Genomic DNA, 17,363 nt, shown 5'->3' with positions numbered 1-17,363 from the left:
ATCTGGAAATGCCCTCGGGCTGCAGCTCCCTGGTGTTAGAGTGCATCGCTGCATTCGGATCCTTTATAAGGATTTAACGCGCTTATGCTGATGGGTGCGATCATACCAACACTAATGCACCGGATCCCATCAGAACTCCGCAGTTAAGCGTGTGTGGGCGAGAGTAGTACTAGGATGGGTGACCTCCTGGGAAGTCCTCGTGTTGCACCGCTTTCTTTTTCTTCGGATTTTTTTTTTTTGTCGCCGGGCTTACCGTTTACGGCGGTCCAGCACGCTCGCTTCGTAGGCTTAGTCTGCCCCAGGCCAAAAATACGAGCCGCTGAACTCGTTTTGGGTGGTAATTTGGTGGCGGCGATCTGGTAATGCCCTCGGGCTGCAGCTCCCTGGTGTTAGAGTGCATCGCTGCATTCGGATCCTTTATAAGGATTTAACGCGCTTATGCTGATGGGTGCGATCATACCAACACTAATGCACCGGATCCCATCAGAACTCCGCAGTTAAGCGTGTTTGGGCGAGAGTAGTACTAGGATGGGTGACCTCCTGGGAAGTCCTCGTGTTGCACCCCTCTCTTTTTCTTCGGATTTTTTTTTTTTTGTCGCCGGGCTTACCGTTTACGGCGGTCCAGCACGCTCGCTTCGTAGGCTTAGTCTACCCCAGGCCAAAAATACGAGCTGCTGATCTCGTTTTGGGTGCTAATTTGGTGGCGGCGATCTGGAAATGCCCTCGGGCTGCAGCTCCCTGGTGTTAGAGTGCATCGCTGCATTCGGATCCTTTATAAGGATTTAACGCGCTTATGCTGATGGGTGCGATCATACCAACACAAATGCATCGGATCCCATCAGAACTCCGCAGTTAAGCGCGTTTGGGCGAGAGTAGTACTAGGATGGGTGACCTCCTGGGAAGTCCTCGTGTTGCACCCCTCTCTTTTTCTTCGGATTTTTTTTTTTTTGTCGCCGGGCTTACCGTTTACGGCGGTCCAGCACGCTCGCTTCGTAGGCTTAGTCTGCCCCAGGCCAAAAATACGAGCCGCTGATCTCGTTTTGGGTGCTAATTTGGTGGCGGCGATCTGGAAATGCCCTCGGGCTGCAACTCCCTGGTGTTAGAGTGCATCGCTGCATTCGGATCCTTTATAAGGATTTAACGTGCTTATGCTGATGGGTGCGATCATACCAACACTAATGCACCGGATCCCATCAGAACTCCGCAGTTAAGCGTGTTTGGGCGAGAGTAGTACTAGGATGGGTGACCTCCTGGGAAGTCCTCGTGTTGCACCCCTCTCTTTTTCTTCGGATTTTTTTTTTTTGTCGCCGGGCTTACCGTTTACGGCAGTCCAGCACGCTCGCTTCGTAGGCTTAGTCTGCCCCAGGCCAAAAATACGAGCCGCTGATCTCGTTTTGGGTGCTAATTTGGTGGCGGCGATCTGGAGATGCCCTCGGGCTGCAACTCCCTGGTGTTAGAGTGCATCGCTGCATTCGGATCCTTTATAAGGATTTAACGCGCTTATGCTGATGGGTGCGATCATACCAACACTAATGCACCGGATCCCATCAGAACTCCGCAGTTAAGCGTGTTTGGGCGAGAGTAGTACTAGGATGGGTGACCTCCTGGGAAGTCCTCGTGTTGCACCCCTCTCTTTTTCTTCGGATTTTTTTTTTTTTGTCGCCGGGCTTACCGTTTACGGCGGTCCAGCACGCTCGCTTCATAGGCTTAGTCTGCCCCAGGCCAAAAATACGAGCCGCTGAACTCGTTTTGGGTGCTAATTTGGTGGCGGCGATCTGGAAATGCCCTCGGGCTGCAGCTCCCTGGTGTTAGAGTGCATCGCTGCATTCGGATCCTTTATAAGGATTTAACGCGCTTATGCTGATGGGTGCGATCATACCAACACTAATGCACCGGATCCCATCAGAACTCCGCAGTTAAGCGTGTGTGGGCGAGAGTAGTACTAGGATGGGTGACCTCCTGGGAAGTCCTCGTGTTGCACCGCTTTCTTTTTCTTCGGATTTTTTTTTTTTGTCGCCGGGCTTACCGTTTACGGCGGTCCAGCACGCTCGCTTCGTAGGCTTAGTCTGCCCCAGGCCAAAAATACGAGCCGCTGAACTCGTTTTGGGTGGTAATTTGGTGGCGGCGATCTGGTAATGCCCTCGGGCTGCAGCTCCCTGGTGTTAGAGTGCATCGCTGCATTCGGATCCTTTATAAGGATTTAACGCGCTTATGCTGATGGGTGCGATCATACCAACACTAATGCACCGGATCCCATCAGAACTCCGCAGTTAAGCGTGTTTGGGCGAGAGTAGTACTAGGATGGGTGACCTCCTGGGAAGTCCTCGTGTTGCACCCCTCTCTTTTTCTTCGGATTTTTTTTTTTTTGTCGCCGGGCTTACCGTTTACGGCGGTCCAGCACGCTCGCTTCGTAGGCTTAGTCTGCCCCAGGCCAAAAATACGAGCCGCTGATCTCGTTTTGGGTGCTAATTTGGTGGCGGCGATCTGGAAATGCCCTCGGGCTGCAGCTCCCTGGTGTTAGAGTGCATCGCTGCATTCGGATCCTTTATAAGGATTTAACGCGCTTATGCTGATGGGTGCGATCATACCAACACTAATGCACCGGATCCCATCAGAACTCCGCAGTTAAACGTGTTTGGGCGAGAGTAGTACTAGGATGGGTGACCTCCTGGGAAGTCCTCGTGTTGCACCCCTCTCTTTTTCTTCGGATTTTTTTTTTTTGTCGCCGGGCTTACCGTTTACGGCGGTCCAGCACGCTCGCTTCATAGGCTTAGTCTGCCCCAGGCCAAAAATACGAGCCGCTGATCTCGTTTTGGGTGCTAATTTGGTGGCGGCGATCTGGAAATGCCCTCGGGCTGCAACTCCCTGGTGTTAGAGTGCATCGCTGCATTCGGATCCTTTATAAGGATTTAACGTGCTTATGCAGATGGGTGCGATCATACCAACACTAATGCACCGGATCCCATCAGAACTCCGCAGTTAAGCGTGTTTGGGCGAGAGTAGTACTAGGATGGGTGACCTCCTGGGAAGTCCTCGTGTTGCACCCCTCTCTTTTTCTTCGGATTTTTTTTTTTTGTCGCCGGGCTTACCGTTTACGGCAGTCCAGCACGCTCGCTTCGTAGGCTTAGTCTGCCCCAGGCCAAAAATACGAGCCGCTGATCTCGTTTTGGGTGCTAATTTGGTGGCGGCGATCTGGAGATGCCCTCGGGCTGCAACTCCCTGGTGTTAGAGTGCATCGCTGCATTCGGATCCTTTATAAGGATTTAACGCGCTTATGCTGATGGGTGCGATCATACCAACACTAATGCACCGGATCCCATCAGAACTCCGCAGTTAAGCGTGTTTGGGCGAGAGTAGTACTAGGATGGGTGACCTCCTGGGAAGTCCTCGTGTTGCACCCCTCTCTTTTTCTTCGGATTTTTTTTTTTTTGTCGCCGGGCTTACCGTTTACGGCGGTCCAGCACGCTCGCTTCGTAGGCTTAGTCTGCCCCAGGCCAAAAATACGAGCCGCTTAACTCGTTTTGGGTGCTAATTTGGTGGCGGCGAACTGGAAATGCCCTCGGGCTGCAGCTCCCTGGTGTTAGAGTGCATCGCTGCATTCGGATCCTTTATAAGGATTTAACGCGCTTATGCTGATGGGTGCGATCATACCAACACTAATGCACCGGATCCCATCAGAACTCCGCAGTTAAGCGTGTGTGGGCGAGAGTAGTACTAGGATGGGTGACCTCCTGGGAAGTCCTCGTGTTGCACCGCTTTCTTTTTCTTCGGATTTTTTTTTTTTGTCGCCGGGCTTACCGTTTACGGCGGTCCAGCACGCTCGCTTCGTAGGCTTAGTCTGCCCCAGGCCAAAAATACGAGCCGCTGAACTCGTTTTGGGTGGTAATTTGGTGGCGGCGATCTGGTAATGCCCTCGGGCTGCAGCTCCCTGGTGTTAGAGTGCATCGCTGCATTCGGATCCTTTATAAGGATTTAACGCGCTTATGCTGATGGGTGCGATCATACCAACACTAATGCACCGGATCCCATCAGAACTCCGCAGTTAAGCGTGTTTGGGCGAGAGTAGTACTAGGATGGGTGACCTCCTGGGAAGTCCTCGTGTTGCACCCCTCTCTTTTTCTTCGGATTTTTTTTTTTTGTCGCCGGGCTTACCGTTTACGGCGGTCCAGCACGCTCGCTTCGTAGGCTTAGTCTACCCCAGGCCAAAAATACGAGCTGCTGATCTCGTTTTGGGTGCTAATTTGGTGGCGGCGATCTGGAAATGCCCTCGGGCTGCAGCTCCCTGGTGTTAGAGTGCATCGCTGCATTCGGATCCTTTATAAGGATTTAACGCGCTTATGCTGATGGGTGCGATCATACCAACACAAATGCATCGGATCCCATCAGAACTCCGCAGTTAAGCGCGTTTGGGCGAGAGTAGTACTAGGATGGGTGACCTCCTGGGAAGTCCTCGTGTTGCACCCCTCTCTTTTTCTTCGGATTTTTTTTTTTTTTGTCGCCGGGCTTACCGTTTACGGCGGTCCAGCACGCTCGCTTCGTAGGCTTAGTCTGCCCCAGGCCAAAAATACGAGCCGCTGATCTCGTTTTGGGTGCTAATTTGGTGGCGGCGATCTGGAAATGCCCTCGGGCTGCAACTCCCTGGTGTTAGAGTGCATCGCTGCATTCGGATCCTTTATAAGGATTTAACGTGCTTATGCTGATGGGTGCGATCATACCAACACTAATGCACCGGATCCCATCAGAACTCCGCAGTTAAGCGTGTTTGGGCGAGAGTAGTACTAGGATGGGTGACCTCCTGGGAAGTCCTCGTGTTGCACCCCTCTCTTTTTCTTCGGATTTTTTTTTTTTGTCGCCGGGCTTACCGTTTACGGCAGTCCAGCACGCTCGCTTCGTAGGCTTAGTCTGCCCCAGGCCAAAAATACGAGCCGCTGATCTCGTTTTGGGTGCTAATTTGGTGGCGGCGATCTGGAGATGCCCTCGGGCTGCAACTCCCTGGTGTTAGAGTGCATCGCTGCATTCGGATCCTTTATAAGGATTTAACGCGCTTATGCTGATGGGTGCGATCATACCAACACTAATGCACCGGATCCCATCAGAACTCCGCAGTTAAGCGTGTTTGGGCGAGAGTAGTACTAGGATGGGTGACCTCCTGGGAAGTCCTCGTGTTGCACCCCTCTCTTTTTCTTCGGATTTTTTTTTTTTTGTCGCCGGGCTTACCGTTTACGGCGGTCCAGCACGCTCGCTTCATAGGCTTAGTCTGCCCCAGGCCAAAAATACGAGCCGCTGAACTCGTTTTGGGTGCTAATTTGGTGGCGGCGATCTGGAAATGCCCTCGGGCTGCAGCTCCCTGGTGTTAGAGTGCATCGCTGCATTCGGATCCTTTATAAGGATTTAACGCGCTTATGCTGATGGGTGCGATCATACCAACACTAATGCACCGGATCCCATCAGAACTCCGCAGTTAAGCGTGTGTGGGCGAGAGTAGTACTAGGATGGGTGACCTCCTGGGAAGTCCTCGTGTTGCACCGCTTTCTTTTTCTTCGGATTTTTTTTTTTTGTCGCCGGGCTTACCGTTTACGGCGGTCCAGCACGCTCGCTTCGTAGGCTTAGTCTGCCCCAGGCCAAAAATACGAGCCGCTGAACTCGTTTTGGGTGGTAATTTGGTGGCGGCGATCTGGTAATGCCCTCGGGCTGCAGCTCCCTGGTGTTAGAGTGCATCGCTGCATTCGGATCCTTTATAAGGATTTAACGCGCTTATGCTGATGGGTGCGATCATACCAACACTAATGCACCGGATCCCATCAGAACTCCGCAGTTAAGCGTGTTTGGGCGAGAGTAGTACTAGGATGGGTGACCTCCTGGGAAGTCCTCGTGTTGCACCCCTCTCTTTTTCTTCGGATTTTTTTTTTTTGTCGCCGGGCTTACCGTTTACGGCGGTCCAGCACGCTCGCTTCGTAGGCTTAGTCTGCCCCAGGCCAAAAATACGAGCTGCTGATCTCGTTTTGGGTGCTAATTTGGTGGCGGCGATCTGGAAATGCCCTCGGGCTGCAGCTCCCTGGTGTTAGAGTGCATCGCTGCATTCGGATCCTTTATAAGGATTTAACGCGCTTATGCTGATGGGTGCGATCATACCAACACAAATGCATCGGATCCCATCAGAACTCCGCAGTTAAGCGCGTTTGGGCGAGAGTAGTACTAGGATGGGTGACCTCCTGGGAAGTCCTCGTGTTGCACCCCTCTCTTTTTCTTCGGATTTTTTTTTTTTTTGTCGCCGGGCTTACCGTTTACGGCGGTCCAGCACGCTCGCTTCGTAGGCTTAGTCTGCCCCAGGCCAAAAATACGAGCCGCTGATCTCGTTTTGGGTGCTAATTTGGTGGCGGCGATCTGGAAATGCCCTCGGGCTGCAGCTCCCTGGTGTTAGAGTGCATCGCTGAATTCGGATCCTTTATAAGGATTTAACGCGCTTATGCTGATGGGTGCGATCATACCAACACTAATGCACCGGATCCCATCAGAACTCCGCAGTTAAGCGTGTTTGGGCGAGAGTAGTACTAGGATGGGTGACCTCCTGGGAAGTCCTCGTGTTGCACCCCTCTCTTTTTCTTCGGATTTTTTTTTTTTGTCGCCGGGCTTACCGTTTACGGCGGTCCAGCACGCTCGCTTCGTAGGCTTAGTCTGCCCCAGGCCAAAAATACGAGCCGCTGATCTCGTTTTGGGTGCTAATTTGGTGGCGGCGATCTGGAAATGCCCTCGGGCTGCAGCTCCCTGGTGTTAGAGTGCATCGCTGCATTCGGATCCTTTATAAGGATTTAACGCGCTTATGCTGATGGGTGCGATCATACCAACACTAATGCACCGGATCCCATCAGAACTCCGCAGTTAAACGTGTTTGGGCGAGAGTAGTACTAGGATGGGTGACCTCCTGGGAAGTCCTCGTGTTGCACCCCTCTCTTTTTCTTCGGATTTTTTTTTTTTGTCGCCGGGCTTACCGTTTACGGCGGTCCAGCACGCTCGCTTCATAGGCTTAGTCTGCCCCAGGCCAAAAATACGAGCCGCTGATCTCGTTTTGGGTGCTAATTTGGTGGCGGCGATCTGGAAATGCCCTCGGGCTGCAACTCCCTGGTGTTAGAGTGCATCGCTGCATTCGGATCCTTTATAAGGATTTAACGCGCTTATGCTGATGGGTGCGATCATACCAACACTAATGCACCGGATCCCATCAGAACTCCGCAGTTAAGCGTGTTTGGGCGAGAGTAGTACTAGGATGGGTGACCTCCTGGGAAGTCCTCGTGTTGCACCCCTCTCTTTTTCTTCGGATTTTTTTTTTTTGTCGCCGGGCTTACCGTTTACGACGGTCCAGCACGCTCGCTTCGTAGGCTTAGTCTGCCCCAGGCCAAAAATAAGAGCCGCTGATCTCGTTTTGGGTGATAATTTGGTGGCGGCGATCTGGAAATGCCCTCGGGCTGCAGCTCCCTGGTGTTAGAGTGCATCGCTGCATTCGGATCCTTTATAAGGATTTAACGCGCTTATGCTGATGGGTGCGATCATACCAACACTAATGCACCGGATCCCATCAGAACTCCGCAGTTAAGCGTGTTTGGGCGAGAGTAGTACTAGGATGGGTGACCTCCTGGGAAGTCCTCGTGTTGCACCGCTCTCTTTTTCTTCGGATTTTTTTTTTTTGTCGCCGGGCTTACCGTTTACGGCGGTCCAGCACGCTCGCTTCGTAGGCTTAGTCTGCCCCAGGCCAAAAATACGAGCCGCTGAACTCGTTTTGGGTGCTAATTTGGTGGCGGCGATCTGGAAATGCCCTCGGGCTGCAGCTCCCTGGTGTTAGAGTGCATCGCTGCATTCGGATCCTTTATAAGGATTTAACGCGCTTATGCTGATGGGTGCGATCATACCAACACTAATGCACCGGATCCCATCAGAACTCCGCAGTTAAGCGTGTTTGGGCGAGAGTAGTACTAGGATGGGTGACCTCCTGGGAAGTCCTCGTGTTGCACCCCTCTCTTTTTCTTCGGATTTTTTTTTTTTGTCGCCGGGCTTACCGTTTACGGCGGTCCAGCACGCTCGCTTCGTAGGCTTAGTCTGCCCCAGGCCAAAAATACGAGCCGCTGATCTCGTTTTGGGTGCTAATTTGGTGGCGGCGATCTGGAAATGCCCTCGGGCTGCAGCTCCCTGGTGTTAGAGTGCATCGCTGCATTCGGATCCTTTATAAGGATTTAACGCGCTTATGCTGATGGGTGCGATCATACCAACACAAATGCATCGGATCCCATCAGAACTCCGCAGTTAAGCGCGTTTGGGCGAGAGTAGTACTAGGATGGGTGACCTCCTGGGAAGTCCTCGTGTTGCACCCCTCTCTTTTTCTTCGGATTTTTTTTTTTTTGTCGCCGGGCTTACCGTTTACGGCGGTCCAGCACGCTCGCTTCGTAGGCTTAGTCTGCCCCAGGCCAAAAATACGAGCCGCTGATCTCGTTTTGGGTGCTAATTTGGTGGCGGCGATCTGGAAATGCCCTCGGGCTGCAGCTCCCTGGTGTTAGAGTGCATCGCTGAATTCGGATCCTTTATAAGGATTTAACGCGCTTATGCTGATGGGTGCGATCATACCAACACTAATGCACCGGATCCCATCAGAACTCCGCAGTTAAGCGTGTTTGGGCGAGAGTAGTACTAGGATGGGTGACCTCCTGGGAAGTCCTCGTGTTGCACCCCTCTCTTTTTCTTCGGATTTTTTTTTTTTGTCGCCGGGCTTACCGTTTACGGCGGTCCAGCACGCTCGCTTCGTAGGCTTAGTCTGCCCCAGGCCAAAAATACGAGCCGCTGATCTCGTTTTGGGTGCTAATTTGGTGGCGGCGATCTGGAAATGCCCTCGGGCTGCAGCTCCCTGGTGTTAGAGTGCATCGCTGCATTCGGATCCTTTATAAGGATTTAACGCGCTTATGCTGATGGGTGCGATCATACCAACACTAATGCACCGGATCCCATCAGAACTCCGCAGTTAAACGTGTTTGGGCGAGAGTAGTACTAGGATGGGTGACCTCCTGGGAAGTCCTCGTGTTGCACCCCTCTCTTTTTCTTCGGATTTTTTTTTTTTGTCGCCGGGCTTACCGTTTACGGCGGTCCAGCACGCTCGCTTCATAGGCTTAGTCTGCCCCAGGCCAAAAATACGAGCCGCTGATCTCGTTTTGGGTGCTAATTTGGTGGCGGCGATCTGGAAATGCCCTCGGGCTGCAACTCCCTGGTGTTAGAGAGCATCGCTGCATTCGGATCCTTTATAAGGATTTAACGCGCTTATGCTGATGGGTGCGATCATACCAACACTAATGCACCGGATCCCATCAGAACTCCGCAGTTAAGCGTGTTTGGGCGAGAGTAGTACTAGGATGGGTGACCTCCTGGGAAGTCCTCGTGTTGCACCCCTCTCTTTTTCTTCGGATTTTTTTTTTTTGTCGCCGGGCTTACCGTTTACGACGGTCCAGCACGCTCGCTTCGTAGGCTTAGTCTGCCCCAGGCCAAAAATAAGAGCCGCTGATCTCGTTTTGGGTGATAATTTGGTGGCGGCGATTTGGAAATGCCCTCGGGCTGCAGCTCCCTGGTGTTAGAGTGCATCGCTGCATTCGGATCCTTTATAAGGATTTAACGCGCTTATGCTGATGGGTGCGATCATACCAACACTAATGCACCGGATCCCATCAGAACTCCGCAGTTAAGCGTGTTTGGGCGAGAGTAGTACTAGGATGGGTGACCTCCTGGGAAGTCCTCGTGTTGCACCGCTCTCTTTTTCTTCGGATTTTTTTTTTTTGTCGCCGGGCTTACCGTTTACGGCGGTCCAGCACGCTCGCTTCGTAGGCTTAGTCTGCCCCAGGCCAAAAATACGAGCCGCGGAACTCGTTTTGGGTGCTAATTTGGTGGCGGCGATCTGGAAATGCCCTCGGGCTGCAGCTCCCTGGTGTTAGAGTGCATCGCTGCATTCGGATCCTTTATAAGGATTTAACGCGCTTATGCTGATGGGTGCGATCATACCAACACTAATGCACCGGATCCCATCAGAACTCCGCAGTTAAGCGTGTTTGGGCGAGAGTAGTACTAGGATGGGTGACCTCCTGGGAAGTCCTCGTGTTGCACCCCTCTCTTTTTCTTCGGATTTTTTTTTTTTGTCGCCGGGCTTACCGTTTACGGCAGTCCAGCACGCTCGCTTCGTAGGCTTAGTCTGCCCCAGGCCAAAAATACGAGCCGCTGATCTCGTTTTGGGTGCTAATTTGGTGGCGGCGATCTGGAAATGCCCTCGGGCTGCAACTCCCTGGTGTTAGAGTGCATCGCTGCATTCGGATCCTTTATAAGAATTTAACGCGCTTATGCTGATGGGTGCGATCATACCAACACTAATGCACCGGATCCCATCAGAACTCCGCAGTTAAGCGTGTTTGGGCGAGAGTAGTACTAGGATGGGTGACCTCCTGGGAAGTCCTCGTGTTGCACCCCTCTCTTTTTCTTCGGATTTTTTTTTTTTTGTCGCCGGGCTTACCGTTTACGGCGGTCCAGCACGCTCGCTTCGTAGGCTTAGTCTGCCCCAGGCCAAAAATACGAGCCGCTGAACTCGTTTTGGGTGCTAATTTGGTGGCGGCGATCTGGAAATGCCCTCGGGCTGCAGCTCCCTGGTGTTAGAGTGCATCGCTGCATTCGGATCCTTTATAAGGATTTAACGCGCTTATGCTGATGGGTGCGATCATACCAACACTAATGCACCGGATCCCATCAGAACTCCGCAGTTAAGCGTGTGTGGGCGAGAGTAGTACTAGGATGGGTGACCTCCTGGGAAGTCCTCGTGTTGCACCGCTCTCTTTTTCTTCGGATTTTTTTTTTTTGTCGCCGGGCTTACCGTTTACGGCGGTCCAGCACGCTCGCTTCGTAGGCTTAGTCTGCCCCAGGCCAAAAATACGAGCCGCTGAACTCGTTTTGGGTGCTAATTTGGTGGCGGCGATCTGGTAATGCCCTCAGGCTGCAGCTCCCTGGTGTTAGAGTGCATCGCTGCATTCGGATCCTTTATAAGGATTTAACGCGCTTATGCTGATGGGTGCGATCATACCAACACTAATGCACCGGATCCCATCAGAACTCCGCAGTTAAGCGTGTTTGGGCGAGAGTAGTACTAGGATGGGTGACCTCCTGGGAAGTCCTCGTGTTGCACCCCTCTCTTTTTCTTCGGATTTTTTTTTTTTTTGTCGCCGGGCTTACCGTTTACGGCGGTCCAGCACGCTCGCTTCGTAGGCTTAGTCTGCCCCAGGCCAAAAATACGAGCCGCTGATCTCGTTTTGGGTGCTAATTTGGTGGCGGCGATCTGGAAATGCCCTCGGGCTGCAGCTCCCTGGTGTTAGAGTGCATCGCTGCATTCGGATCCTTTATAAGGATTTAACGCGCTTATGCTGATGGGTGCGATCATACCAACACAAATGCATCGGATCCCATCAGAACTCCGCAGTTAAGCGCGTTTGGGCGAGAGTAGTACTAGGATGGGTGACCTCCTGGGAAGTCCTCGTGTTGCACCCCTCTCTTTTTCTTCGGATTTTTTTTTTTTTGTCGCCGGGCTTACCGTTTACGGCGGTCCAGCACGCTCGCTTCGTAGGCTTAGTCTGCCCCAGGCCAAAAATACGAGCCGCTGATCTCGTTTTGGGTGCTAATTTGGTGGCGGCGATCTGGAAATGCCCTCGGGCTGCAGCTCCCTGGTGTTAGAGTGCATCGCTGAATTCGGATCCTTTATAAGGATTTAACGCGCTTATGCTGATGGGTGCGATCATACCAACACTAATGCACCGGATCCCATCAGAACTCCGCAGTTAAGCGTGTTTGGGCGAGAGTAGTACTAGGATGGGTGACCTCCTGGGAAGTCCTCGTGTTGCACCCCTCTCTTTTTCTTCGGATTTTTTTTTTTTGTCGCCGGGCTTACCGTTTACGGCGGTCCAGCACGCTCGCTTCGTAGGCTTAGTCTGCCCCAGGCCAAAAATACGAGCCGCTGATCTCGTTTTGGGTGCTAATTTGGTGGCGGCGATCTGGAAATGCCCTCGGGCTGCAGCTCCCTGGTGTTAGAGTGCATCGCTGCATTCGGATCCTTTATAAGGATTTAACGCGCTTATGCTGATGGGTGCGATCATACCAACACTAATGCACCGGATCCCATCAGAACTCCGCAGTTAAACGTGTTTGGGCGAGAGTAGTACTAGGATGGGTGACCTCCTGGGAAGTCCTCGTGTTGCACCCCTCTCTTTTTCTTCGGATTTTTTTTTTTTGTCGCCGGGCTTACCGTTTACGGCGGTCCAGCACGCTCGCTTCATAGGCTTAGTCTGCCCCAGGCCAAAAATACGAGCCGCTGATCTCGTTTTGGGTGCTAATTTGGTGGCGGCGATCTGGAAATGCCCTCGGGCTGCAACTCCCTGGTGTTAGAGTGCATCGCTGCATTCGGATCCTTTATAAGGATTTAACGCGCTTATGCTGATGGGTGCGATCATACCAACACTAATGCACCGGATCCCATCAGAACTCCGCAGTTAAGCGTGTTTGGGCGAGAGTAGTACTAGGATGGGTGACCTCCTGGGAAGTCCTCGTGTTGCACCCCTCTCTTTTTCTTCGGATTTTTTTTTTTTGTCGCCGGGCTTACCGTTTACGACGGTCCAGCACGCTCGCTTCGTAGGCTTAGTCTGCCCCAGGCCAAAAATAAGAGCCGCTGATCTCGTTTTGGGTGATAATTTGGTGGCGGCGATCTGGAAATGCCCTCGGGCTGCAGCTCCCTGGTGTTAGAGTGCATCGCTGCATTCGGATCCTTTATAAGGATTTAACGCGCTTATGCTGATGGGTGCGATCATACCAACACTAATGCACCGGATCCCATCAGAACTCCGCAGTTAAGCGTGTTTGGGCGAGAGTAGTACTAGGATGGGTGACCTCCTGGGAAGTCCTCGTGTTGCACCGCTCTCTTTTTCTTCGGATTTTTTTTTTTTGTCGCCGGGCTTACCGTTTACGGCGGTCCAGCACGCTCGCTTCGTAGGCTTAGTCTGCCCCAGGCCAAAAATACGAGCCGCTGAACTCGTTTTGGGTGCTAATTTGGTGGCGGCGATCTGGAAATGCCCTCGGGCTGCAGCTCCCTGGTGTTAGAGTGCATCGCTGCATTCGGATCCTTTATAAGGATTTAACGCGCTTATGCTGATGGGTGCGATCATACCAACACTAATGCACCGGATCCCATCAGAACTCCGCAGTTAAGCGTGTTTGGGCGAGAGTAGTACTAGGATGGGTGACCTCCTGGGAAGTCCTCGTGTTGCACCCCTCTCTTTTTCTTCGGATTTTTTTTTTTTGTCGCCGGGCTTACCGTTTACGGCAGTCCAGCACGCTCGCTTCGTAGGCTTAGTCTGCCCCAGGCCAAAAATACGAGCCGCTGATCTCGTTTTGGGTGCTAATTTGGTGGCGGCGATCTGGAAATGCCCTCGGGCTGCAACTCCCTGGTGTTAGAGTGCATCGCTGCATTCGGATCCTTTATAAGGATTTAACGCGCTTATGCTGATGGGTGCGATCATACCAACACTAATGCACCGGATCCCATCAGAACTCCGCAGTTAAGCGTGTTTGGGCGAGAGTAGTACTAGGATGGGTGACCTCCTGGGAAGTCCTCGTGTTGCACCCCTCTCTTTTTCTTCGGATTTTTTTTTTTTTGTCGCCGGGCTTACCGTTTACGGCGGTCCAGCACGCTCGCTTCGTAGGCTTAGTCTGCCCCAGGCCAAAAATACGAGCCGCTGATCTCGTTTTGGGTGCTAATTTGGTGGCGGCGATCTGGAAATGCCCTCGGGCTGCAACTCCCTGGTGTTAGAGTGCATCGCTGCATTCGGATCCTTTATAAGGATTTAACGCGCTTATGCTGATGGGTGCGATCATACCAACACTAATGCACCGGATCCCATCAGAACTCCGCAGTTAAGCGTGTTTGGGCGAGAGTAGTACTAGGATGGGTGACCTCCTGGGAAGTCCTCGTGTTGCACCGCTCTCTTTTTCTTCGGATTTTTTTTTTTTGTCGCCGGGCTTACCGTTTACGGCGGTTCAGCACGCTCGCTTCGTAGGCTTAGTCTGCCCCAGGCCAAAAATACGAGCCGCTGAACTCGTTTTGGGTGCTAATTTGGTGGCGGCGATCTGGAAATGCCCTCGGGCTGCAGCTCCCTGGTGTTAGAGTGCATCGCTGCATTCGGATCCTTTATAAGGATTTAACGCGCTTATGCTGATGGGTGCGATCATACCAACACTAATGCACCGGATCCCATCAGAACTCCGCAGTTAAGCGTGTTTGGGCGAGAGTAGTACTAGGATGGGTGACCTCCTGGGAAGTCCTCGTGTTGCACCCCTCTCTTTTTCTTCGGATTTTTTTTTTTTGTCGCCGGGCTTACCGTTTACGGCGGTCCAGCACGCTCGCTTCGTAGGCTTAGTCTGCCCCAGGCCAAAAATACGAGCCGCTGATCTCGTTTTGGGTGCTAATTTGGTGGCGGCGATCTGGAAATGCCCTCGGGCTGCAGCTCCCTGGTGTTAGAGTGCATCGCTGCATTCGGATCCTTTATAAGGATTTAACGCGCTTATGCTGATGGGTGCGATCATACCAACACAAATGCATCGGATCCCATCAGAACTCCGCAGTTAAGCGCGTTTGGGCGAGAGTAGTACTAGGATGGGTGACCTCCTGGGAAGTCCTCGTGTTGCACCCCTCTCTTTTTCTTCGGATTTTTTTTTTTTTGTCGCCGGGCTTACCGTTTACGGCGGTCCAGCACGCTCGCTTCGTAGGCTTAGTCTGCCCCAGGCCAAAAATACGAGCCGCTGATCTCGTTTTGGGTGCTAATTTGGTGGCGGCGATCTGGAAATGCCCTCGGGCTGCAGCTCCCTGGTGTTAGAGTGCATCGCTGAATTCGGATCCTTTATAAGGATTTAACGCGCTTATGCTGATGGGTGCGATCATACCAACACTAATGCACCGGATCCCATCAGAACTCCGCAGTTAAGCGTGTTTGGGCGAGAGTAGTACTAGGATGGGTGACCTCCTGGGAAGTCCTCGTGTTGCACCCCTCTCTTTTTCTTCGGATTTTTTTTTTTTGTCGCCGGGCTTACCGTTTACGGCGGTCCAGCACGCTCGCTTCGTAGGCTTAGTCTGCCCCAGGCCAAAAATACGAGCCGCTGATCTCGTTTTGGGTGCTAATTTGGTGGCGGCGATCTGGAAATGCCCTCGGGCTGCAGCTCCCTGGTGTTAGAGTGCATCGCTGCATTCGGATCCTTTATAAGGATTTAACGCGCTTATGCTGATGGGTGCGATCATACCAACACTAATGCACCGGATCCCATCAGAACTCCGCAGTTAAGCGTGTTTGGGCGAGAGTAGTACTAGGATGGGTGACCTCCTGGGAAGTCCTCGTGTTGCACCCCTCTCTTTTTCTTCGGATTTTTTTTTTTTGTCGCCGGGCTTACCGTTTACGACGGTCCAGCACGCTCGCTTCGTAGGCTTAGTCTGCCCCAGGCCAAAAATAAGAGCCGCTGATCTCGTTTTGGGTGATAATTTGGTGGCGGCGATCTGGAAATGCCCTCGGGCTGCAGCTCCCTGGTGTTAGAGTGCATCGCTGCATTCGGATCCTTTATAAGGATTTAACGCGCCTATGCTGATGGGTGCGATCATACCAACACTAATGCACCGGATCCCATCGGAACTCCGCAGTTAAGCGTGTTTGGGCGAGAGTAGTACTAGGATGGGTGACCTCCTGGGAAGTCCTCGTGTTGCACCCCTCTCTTTTTCTTCGGATTTTTTTTTTTTGTCGCCGGGCTTACCGTTTACGGCGGTCCAGCACGCTCGCTTCGTAGGCTTAGTCTGCCCCAGGCCAAAAATACGAGCCGCTGATCTCGTTTTGGGTGCTAATTTGGTGGCGGCGATCTGGAAATGCCCTCGGGCTGCAGCTCCCTGGTGTTAGAGTGCATCGCTGCATTCGGATCCTTTATAAGGATTTAACGCGCTTATGCTGATGGGTGCGATCATACCAACACAAATGCATCGGATCCCATCAGAACTCCGCAGTTAAGCGCGTTTGGGCGAGAGTAGTACTAGGATGGGTGACCTCCTGGGAAGTCCTCGTGTTGCACCCCTCTCTTTTTCTTCGGATTTTTTTTTTTTTTGTCGCCGGGCTTACCGTTTACGGCGGTCCAGCACGCTCGCTTCGTAGGCTTAGTCTGCCCCAGGCCAAAAATACGAGCCGCTGATCTCGTTTTGGGTGCTAATTTGGTGGCGGCGATCTGGAAATGCCCTCGGGCTGCAGCTCCCTGGTGTTAGAGTGCAACGCTGAATTCGGATCCTTTATAAGGATTTAACGCGCTTATGCTGATGGGTGCGATCATACCAACACTAATGCACCGGATCCCATCAGAACTCCGCACTTAAGCGTGTTTGGGCGAGAGTAGTACTAGGATGGGTGACCTCCTGGGAAGTCCTCGTGTTGCACCCCTCTCTTTTTCTTCGGATTTTTTTTTTTTGTCGCCGGGCTTACCGTTTACGGCGGTCCAGCACGCTCGCTTCGTAGGCTTAGTCTGCCCCAGGCCAAAAATACGAGCCGCTGATCTCGTTTTGGGTGCTAATTTGGTGGCGGCGATCTGGAAATGCCCTCGGGCTGCAGCTCCCTGGTGTTAGAGTGCATCGCTGCATTCGGATCCTTTATAAGGATTTAACGCGCTTATGCTGATGGGTGCGATCATACCAACACTAATGCACCGGATCCCATCAGAACTCCGCAGTTAAACGTGTTTGGGCGAGAGTAGTACTAGGATGGGTGACCTCCTGGGAAGTCCTCGTGTTGCACCCCTCTCTTTTTCTTCGGATTTTTTTTTTTTGTCGCCGGGCTTACCGTTTACGGCGGTCCAGCACGCTCGCTTCATAGGCTTAGTCTGCCCCAGGCCAAAAATACGAGCCGCTGATCTCGTTTTGGGTGCTAATTTGGTGGCGGCGATCTGGAAATGCCCTCGGGCTGCAACTCCCTGGTGTTAGAGTGCATCGCTGCATTCGGATCCTTTATAAGGATTTAACGCGCTTATGCTGATGGGTGCGATCATACCAACACTAATGCACCGGATCCCATCAGAACTCCGCAGTTAAGCGTGTTTGGGCGAGAGTAGTACTAGGATGGGTGACCTCCTGGGAAGTCCTCGTGTTGCACCCCTCTCTTTTTCTTCGGATTTTTTTTTTTTGTCGCCGGGCTTACCGTTTACGACGGTCCAGCACGCTCGCTTCGTAGGCTTAGTCTGCCCCAGGCCAAAAATAAGAGCCGCTGATCTCGTTTTGGGTGATAATTTGGTGGCGG

At 52.4% G+C, this 17,363-nt stretch overlaps 49 non-coding genes across 49 annotated transcripts; all 49 read left to right on the top strand.

The window, feature by feature from the left end:
- The first annotated feature begins 92 nt into the window (after positions 1-92).
- Positions 93-211, top strand: LOC126731630 (5S ribosomal RNA). Its single transcript, XR_007658873.1, has one exon. It is a non-coding gene; the product is annotated as a 5S ribosomal RNA (ribosomal RNA).
- A 235-nt stretch (positions 212-446) lies between these two features.
- Positions 447-565, top strand: LOC126729956 (5S ribosomal RNA). The gene has a single exon (XR_007657252.1). It is a non-coding gene; the product is annotated as a 5S ribosomal RNA (ribosomal RNA).
- Positions 566-801: 236 nt separating this feature from the next.
- On the top strand, positions 802-920 carry LOC126731744 (5S ribosomal RNA). The gene has a single exon (XR_007658986.1). It is a non-coding gene; the product is annotated as a 5S ribosomal RNA (ribosomal RNA).
- A 236-nt stretch (positions 921-1,156) lies between these two features.
- LOC126729945 (5S ribosomal RNA) lies at positions 1,157-1,275 on the top strand. The gene has a single exon (XR_007657241.1). It is a non-coding gene; the product is annotated as a 5S ribosomal RNA (ribosomal RNA).
- A 235-nt stretch (positions 1,276-1,510) lies between these two features.
- On the top strand, positions 1,511-1,629 carry LOC126729933 (5S ribosomal RNA). The gene has a single exon (XR_007657230.1). It is a non-coding gene; the product is annotated as a 5S ribosomal RNA (ribosomal RNA).
- Positions 1,630-1,865: 236 nt separating this feature from the next.
- Positions 1,866-1,984, top strand: LOC126731629 (5S ribosomal RNA). Its single transcript, XR_007658872.1, has one exon. It is a non-coding gene; the product is annotated as a 5S ribosomal RNA (ribosomal RNA).
- A 235-nt stretch (positions 1,985-2,219) lies between these two features.
- LOC126729922 (5S ribosomal RNA) lies at positions 2,220-2,338 on the top strand. Its single transcript, XR_007657219.1, has one exon. It is a non-coding gene; the product is annotated as a 5S ribosomal RNA (ribosomal RNA).
- Positions 2,339-2,574: 236 nt separating this feature from the next.
- Positions 2,575-2,693, top strand: LOC126730664 (5S ribosomal RNA). The gene has a single exon (XR_007657928.1). It is a non-coding gene; the product is annotated as a 5S ribosomal RNA (ribosomal RNA).
- A 235-nt stretch (positions 2,694-2,928) lies between these two features.
- On the top strand, positions 2,929-3,047 carry LOC126729911 (5S ribosomal RNA). Its single transcript, XR_007657208.1, has one exon. It is a non-coding gene; the product is annotated as a 5S ribosomal RNA (ribosomal RNA).
- Positions 3,048-3,282: 235 nt separating this feature from the next.
- LOC126729898 (5S ribosomal RNA) lies at positions 3,283-3,401 on the top strand. The gene has a single exon (XR_007657197.1). It is a non-coding gene; the product is annotated as a 5S ribosomal RNA (ribosomal RNA).
- A 236-nt stretch (positions 3,402-3,637) lies between these two features.
- On the top strand, positions 3,638-3,756 carry LOC126731628 (5S ribosomal RNA). Its single transcript, XR_007658871.1, has one exon. It is a non-coding gene; the product is annotated as a 5S ribosomal RNA (ribosomal RNA).
- A 235-nt stretch (positions 3,757-3,991) lies between these two features.
- LOC126729887 (5S ribosomal RNA) lies at positions 3,992-4,110 on the top strand. Its single transcript, XR_007657186.1, has one exon. It is a non-coding gene; the product is annotated as a 5S ribosomal RNA (ribosomal RNA).
- Positions 4,111-4,345: 235 nt separating this feature from the next.
- Positions 4,346-4,464, top strand: LOC126731743 (5S ribosomal RNA). Its single transcript, XR_007658985.1, has one exon. It is a non-coding gene; the product is annotated as a 5S ribosomal RNA (ribosomal RNA).
- A 237-nt stretch (positions 4,465-4,701) lies between these two features.
- LOC126729875 (5S ribosomal RNA) lies at positions 4,702-4,820 on the top strand. The gene has a single exon (XR_007657175.1). It is a non-coding gene; the product is annotated as a 5S ribosomal RNA (ribosomal RNA).
- Positions 4,821-5,055: 235 nt separating this feature from the next.
- LOC126729863 (5S ribosomal RNA) lies at positions 5,056-5,174 on the top strand. Its single transcript, XR_007657164.1, has one exon. It is a non-coding gene; the product is annotated as a 5S ribosomal RNA (ribosomal RNA).
- Positions 5,175-5,410: 236 nt separating this feature from the next.
- LOC126731627 (5S ribosomal RNA) lies at positions 5,411-5,529 on the top strand. Its single transcript, XR_007658870.1, has one exon. It is a non-coding gene; the product is annotated as a 5S ribosomal RNA (ribosomal RNA).
- Positions 5,530-5,764: 235 nt separating this feature from the next.
- On the top strand, positions 5,765-5,883 carry LOC126729851 (5S ribosomal RNA). Its single transcript, XR_007657152.1, has one exon. It is a non-coding gene; the product is annotated as a 5S ribosomal RNA (ribosomal RNA).
- Positions 5,884-6,118: 235 nt separating this feature from the next.
- Positions 6,119-6,237, top strand: LOC126731742 (5S ribosomal RNA). Its single transcript, XR_007658984.1, has one exon. It is a non-coding gene; the product is annotated as a 5S ribosomal RNA (ribosomal RNA).
- Positions 6,238-6,474: 237 nt separating this feature from the next.
- LOC126729839 (5S ribosomal RNA) lies at positions 6,475-6,593 on the top strand. Its single transcript, XR_007657141.1, has one exon. It is a non-coding gene; the product is annotated as a 5S ribosomal RNA (ribosomal RNA).
- Positions 6,594-6,828: 235 nt separating this feature from the next.
- LOC126730663 (5S ribosomal RNA) lies at positions 6,829-6,947 on the top strand. Its single transcript, XR_007657927.1, has one exon. It is a non-coding gene; the product is annotated as a 5S ribosomal RNA (ribosomal RNA).
- A 235-nt stretch (positions 6,948-7,182) lies between these two features.
- LOC126729827 (5S ribosomal RNA) lies at positions 7,183-7,301 on the top strand. The gene has a single exon (XR_007657130.1). It is a non-coding gene; the product is annotated as a 5S ribosomal RNA (ribosomal RNA).
- A 235-nt stretch (positions 7,302-7,536) lies between these two features.
- LOC126731364 (5S ribosomal RNA) lies at positions 7,537-7,655 on the top strand. Its single transcript, XR_007658611.1, has one exon. It is a non-coding gene; the product is annotated as a 5S ribosomal RNA (ribosomal RNA).
- Positions 7,656-7,890: 235 nt separating this feature from the next.
- LOC126729816 (5S ribosomal RNA) lies at positions 7,891-8,009 on the top strand. Its single transcript, XR_007657119.1, has one exon. It is a non-coding gene; the product is annotated as a 5S ribosomal RNA (ribosomal RNA).
- Positions 8,010-8,244: 235 nt separating this feature from the next.
- LOC126731741 (5S ribosomal RNA) lies at positions 8,245-8,363 on the top strand. The gene has a single exon (XR_007658983.1). It is a non-coding gene; the product is annotated as a 5S ribosomal RNA (ribosomal RNA).
- A 236-nt stretch (positions 8,364-8,599) lies between these two features.
- Positions 8,600-8,718, top strand: LOC126729804 (5S ribosomal RNA). Its single transcript, XR_007657108.1, has one exon. It is a non-coding gene; the product is annotated as a 5S ribosomal RNA (ribosomal RNA).
- A 235-nt stretch (positions 8,719-8,953) lies between these two features.
- Positions 8,954-9,072, top strand: LOC126730662 (5S ribosomal RNA). Its single transcript, XR_007657926.1, has one exon. It is a non-coding gene; the product is annotated as a 5S ribosomal RNA (ribosomal RNA).
- A 235-nt stretch (positions 9,073-9,307) lies between these two features.
- Positions 9,308-9,426, top strand: LOC126729793 (5S ribosomal RNA). The gene has a single exon (XR_007657097.1). It is a non-coding gene; the product is annotated as a 5S ribosomal RNA (ribosomal RNA).
- A 235-nt stretch (positions 9,427-9,661) lies between these two features.
- LOC126731363 (5S ribosomal RNA) lies at positions 9,662-9,780 on the top strand. The gene has a single exon (XR_007658610.1). It is a non-coding gene; the product is annotated as a 5S ribosomal RNA (ribosomal RNA).
- Positions 9,781-10,015: 235 nt separating this feature from the next.
- On the top strand, positions 10,016-10,134 carry LOC126729782 (5S ribosomal RNA). The gene has a single exon (XR_007657086.1). It is a non-coding gene; the product is annotated as a 5S ribosomal RNA (ribosomal RNA).
- Positions 10,135-10,369: 235 nt separating this feature from the next.
- On the top strand, positions 10,370-10,488 carry LOC126729770 (5S ribosomal RNA). Its single transcript, XR_007657075.1, has one exon. It is a non-coding gene; the product is annotated as a 5S ribosomal RNA (ribosomal RNA).
- A 236-nt stretch (positions 10,489-10,724) lies between these two features.
- On the top strand, positions 10,725-10,843 carry LOC126731626 (5S ribosomal RNA). Its single transcript, XR_007658869.1, has one exon. It is a non-coding gene; the product is annotated as a 5S ribosomal RNA (ribosomal RNA).
- Positions 10,844-11,078: 235 nt separating this feature from the next.
- LOC126729759 (5S ribosomal RNA) lies at positions 11,079-11,197 on the top strand. The gene has a single exon (XR_007657064.1). It is a non-coding gene; the product is annotated as a 5S ribosomal RNA (ribosomal RNA).
- Positions 11,198-11,434: 237 nt separating this feature from the next.
- On the top strand, positions 11,435-11,553 carry LOC126731740 (5S ribosomal RNA). Its single transcript, XR_007658982.1, has one exon. It is a non-coding gene; the product is annotated as a 5S ribosomal RNA (ribosomal RNA).
- Positions 11,554-11,789: 236 nt separating this feature from the next.
- On the top strand, positions 11,790-11,908 carry LOC126729746 (5S ribosomal RNA). The gene has a single exon (XR_007657053.1). It is a non-coding gene; the product is annotated as a 5S ribosomal RNA (ribosomal RNA).
- A 235-nt stretch (positions 11,909-12,143) lies between these two features.
- LOC126730661 (5S ribosomal RNA) lies at positions 12,144-12,262 on the top strand. Its single transcript, XR_007657925.1, has one exon. It is a non-coding gene; the product is annotated as a 5S ribosomal RNA (ribosomal RNA).
- A 235-nt stretch (positions 12,263-12,497) lies between these two features.
- LOC126729733 (5S ribosomal RNA) lies at positions 12,498-12,616 on the top strand. The gene has a single exon (XR_007657041.1). It is a non-coding gene; the product is annotated as a 5S ribosomal RNA (ribosomal RNA).
- Positions 12,617-12,851: 235 nt separating this feature from the next.
- LOC126731362 (5S ribosomal RNA) lies at positions 12,852-12,970 on the top strand. The gene has a single exon (XR_007658609.1). It is a non-coding gene; the product is annotated as a 5S ribosomal RNA (ribosomal RNA).
- Positions 12,971-13,205: 235 nt separating this feature from the next.
- LOC126729721 (5S ribosomal RNA) lies at positions 13,206-13,324 on the top strand. The gene has a single exon (XR_007657029.1). It is a non-coding gene; the product is annotated as a 5S ribosomal RNA (ribosomal RNA).
- Positions 13,325-13,559: 235 nt separating this feature from the next.
- LOC126729709 (5S ribosomal RNA) lies at positions 13,560-13,678 on the top strand. Its single transcript, XR_007657018.1, has one exon. It is a non-coding gene; the product is annotated as a 5S ribosomal RNA (ribosomal RNA).
- A 236-nt stretch (positions 13,679-13,914) lies between these two features.
- On the top strand, positions 13,915-14,033 carry LOC126731360 (5S ribosomal RNA). Its single transcript, XR_007658607.1, has one exon. It is a non-coding gene; the product is annotated as a 5S ribosomal RNA (ribosomal RNA).
- A 235-nt stretch (positions 14,034-14,268) lies between these two features.
- On the top strand, positions 14,269-14,387 carry LOC126729698 (5S ribosomal RNA). Its single transcript, XR_007657007.1, has one exon. It is a non-coding gene; the product is annotated as a 5S ribosomal RNA (ribosomal RNA).
- A 235-nt stretch (positions 14,388-14,622) lies between these two features.
- LOC126731739 (5S ribosomal RNA) lies at positions 14,623-14,741 on the top strand. Its single transcript, XR_007658981.1, has one exon. It is a non-coding gene; the product is annotated as a 5S ribosomal RNA (ribosomal RNA).
- A 236-nt stretch (positions 14,742-14,977) lies between these two features.
- On the top strand, positions 14,978-15,096 carry LOC126729686 (5S ribosomal RNA). Its single transcript, XR_007656996.1, has one exon. It is a non-coding gene; the product is annotated as a 5S ribosomal RNA (ribosomal RNA).
- Positions 15,097-15,331: 235 nt separating this feature from the next.
- Positions 15,332-15,450, top strand: LOC126729674 (5S ribosomal RNA). The gene has a single exon (XR_007656985.1). It is a non-coding gene; the product is annotated as a 5S ribosomal RNA (ribosomal RNA).
- Positions 15,451-15,685: 235 nt separating this feature from the next.
- LOC126730712 (5S ribosomal RNA) lies at positions 15,686-15,804 on the top strand. Its single transcript, XR_007657974.1, has one exon. It is a non-coding gene; the product is annotated as a 5S ribosomal RNA (ribosomal RNA).
- A 235-nt stretch (positions 15,805-16,039) lies between these two features.
- Positions 16,040-16,158, top strand: LOC126731738 (5S ribosomal RNA). The gene has a single exon (XR_007658980.1). It is a non-coding gene; the product is annotated as a 5S ribosomal RNA (ribosomal RNA).
- A 237-nt stretch (positions 16,159-16,395) lies between these two features.
- On the top strand, positions 16,396-16,514 carry LOC126731527 (5S ribosomal RNA). Its single transcript, XR_007658772.1, has one exon. It is a non-coding gene; the product is annotated as a 5S ribosomal RNA (ribosomal RNA).
- A 235-nt stretch (positions 16,515-16,749) lies between these two features.
- On the top strand, positions 16,750-16,868 carry LOC126730660 (5S ribosomal RNA). Its single transcript, XR_007657924.1, has one exon. It is a non-coding gene; the product is annotated as a 5S ribosomal RNA (ribosomal RNA).
- Positions 16,869-17,103: 235 nt separating this feature from the next.
- Positions 17,104-17,222, top strand: LOC126729662 (5S ribosomal RNA). The gene has a single exon (XR_007656974.1). It is a non-coding gene; the product is annotated as a 5S ribosomal RNA (ribosomal RNA).
- The last annotated feature ends 141 nt before the right edge of the window (positions 17,223-17,363 follow it).

Source organism: Quercus robur, chromosome 5 (assembly GCF_932294415.1).
Source record: "Quercus robur chromosome 5, dhQueRobu3.1, whole genome shotgun sequence".
Classification (NCBI taxonomy): domain Eukaryota; kingdom Viridiplantae; phylum Streptophyta; class Magnoliopsida; order Fagales; family Fagaceae; genus Quercus; species Quercus robur.
The sequence above is the reverse complement of the archived record's forward strand: the minus strand, read 5'-3'. Positions and strand labels throughout refer to the sequence as shown.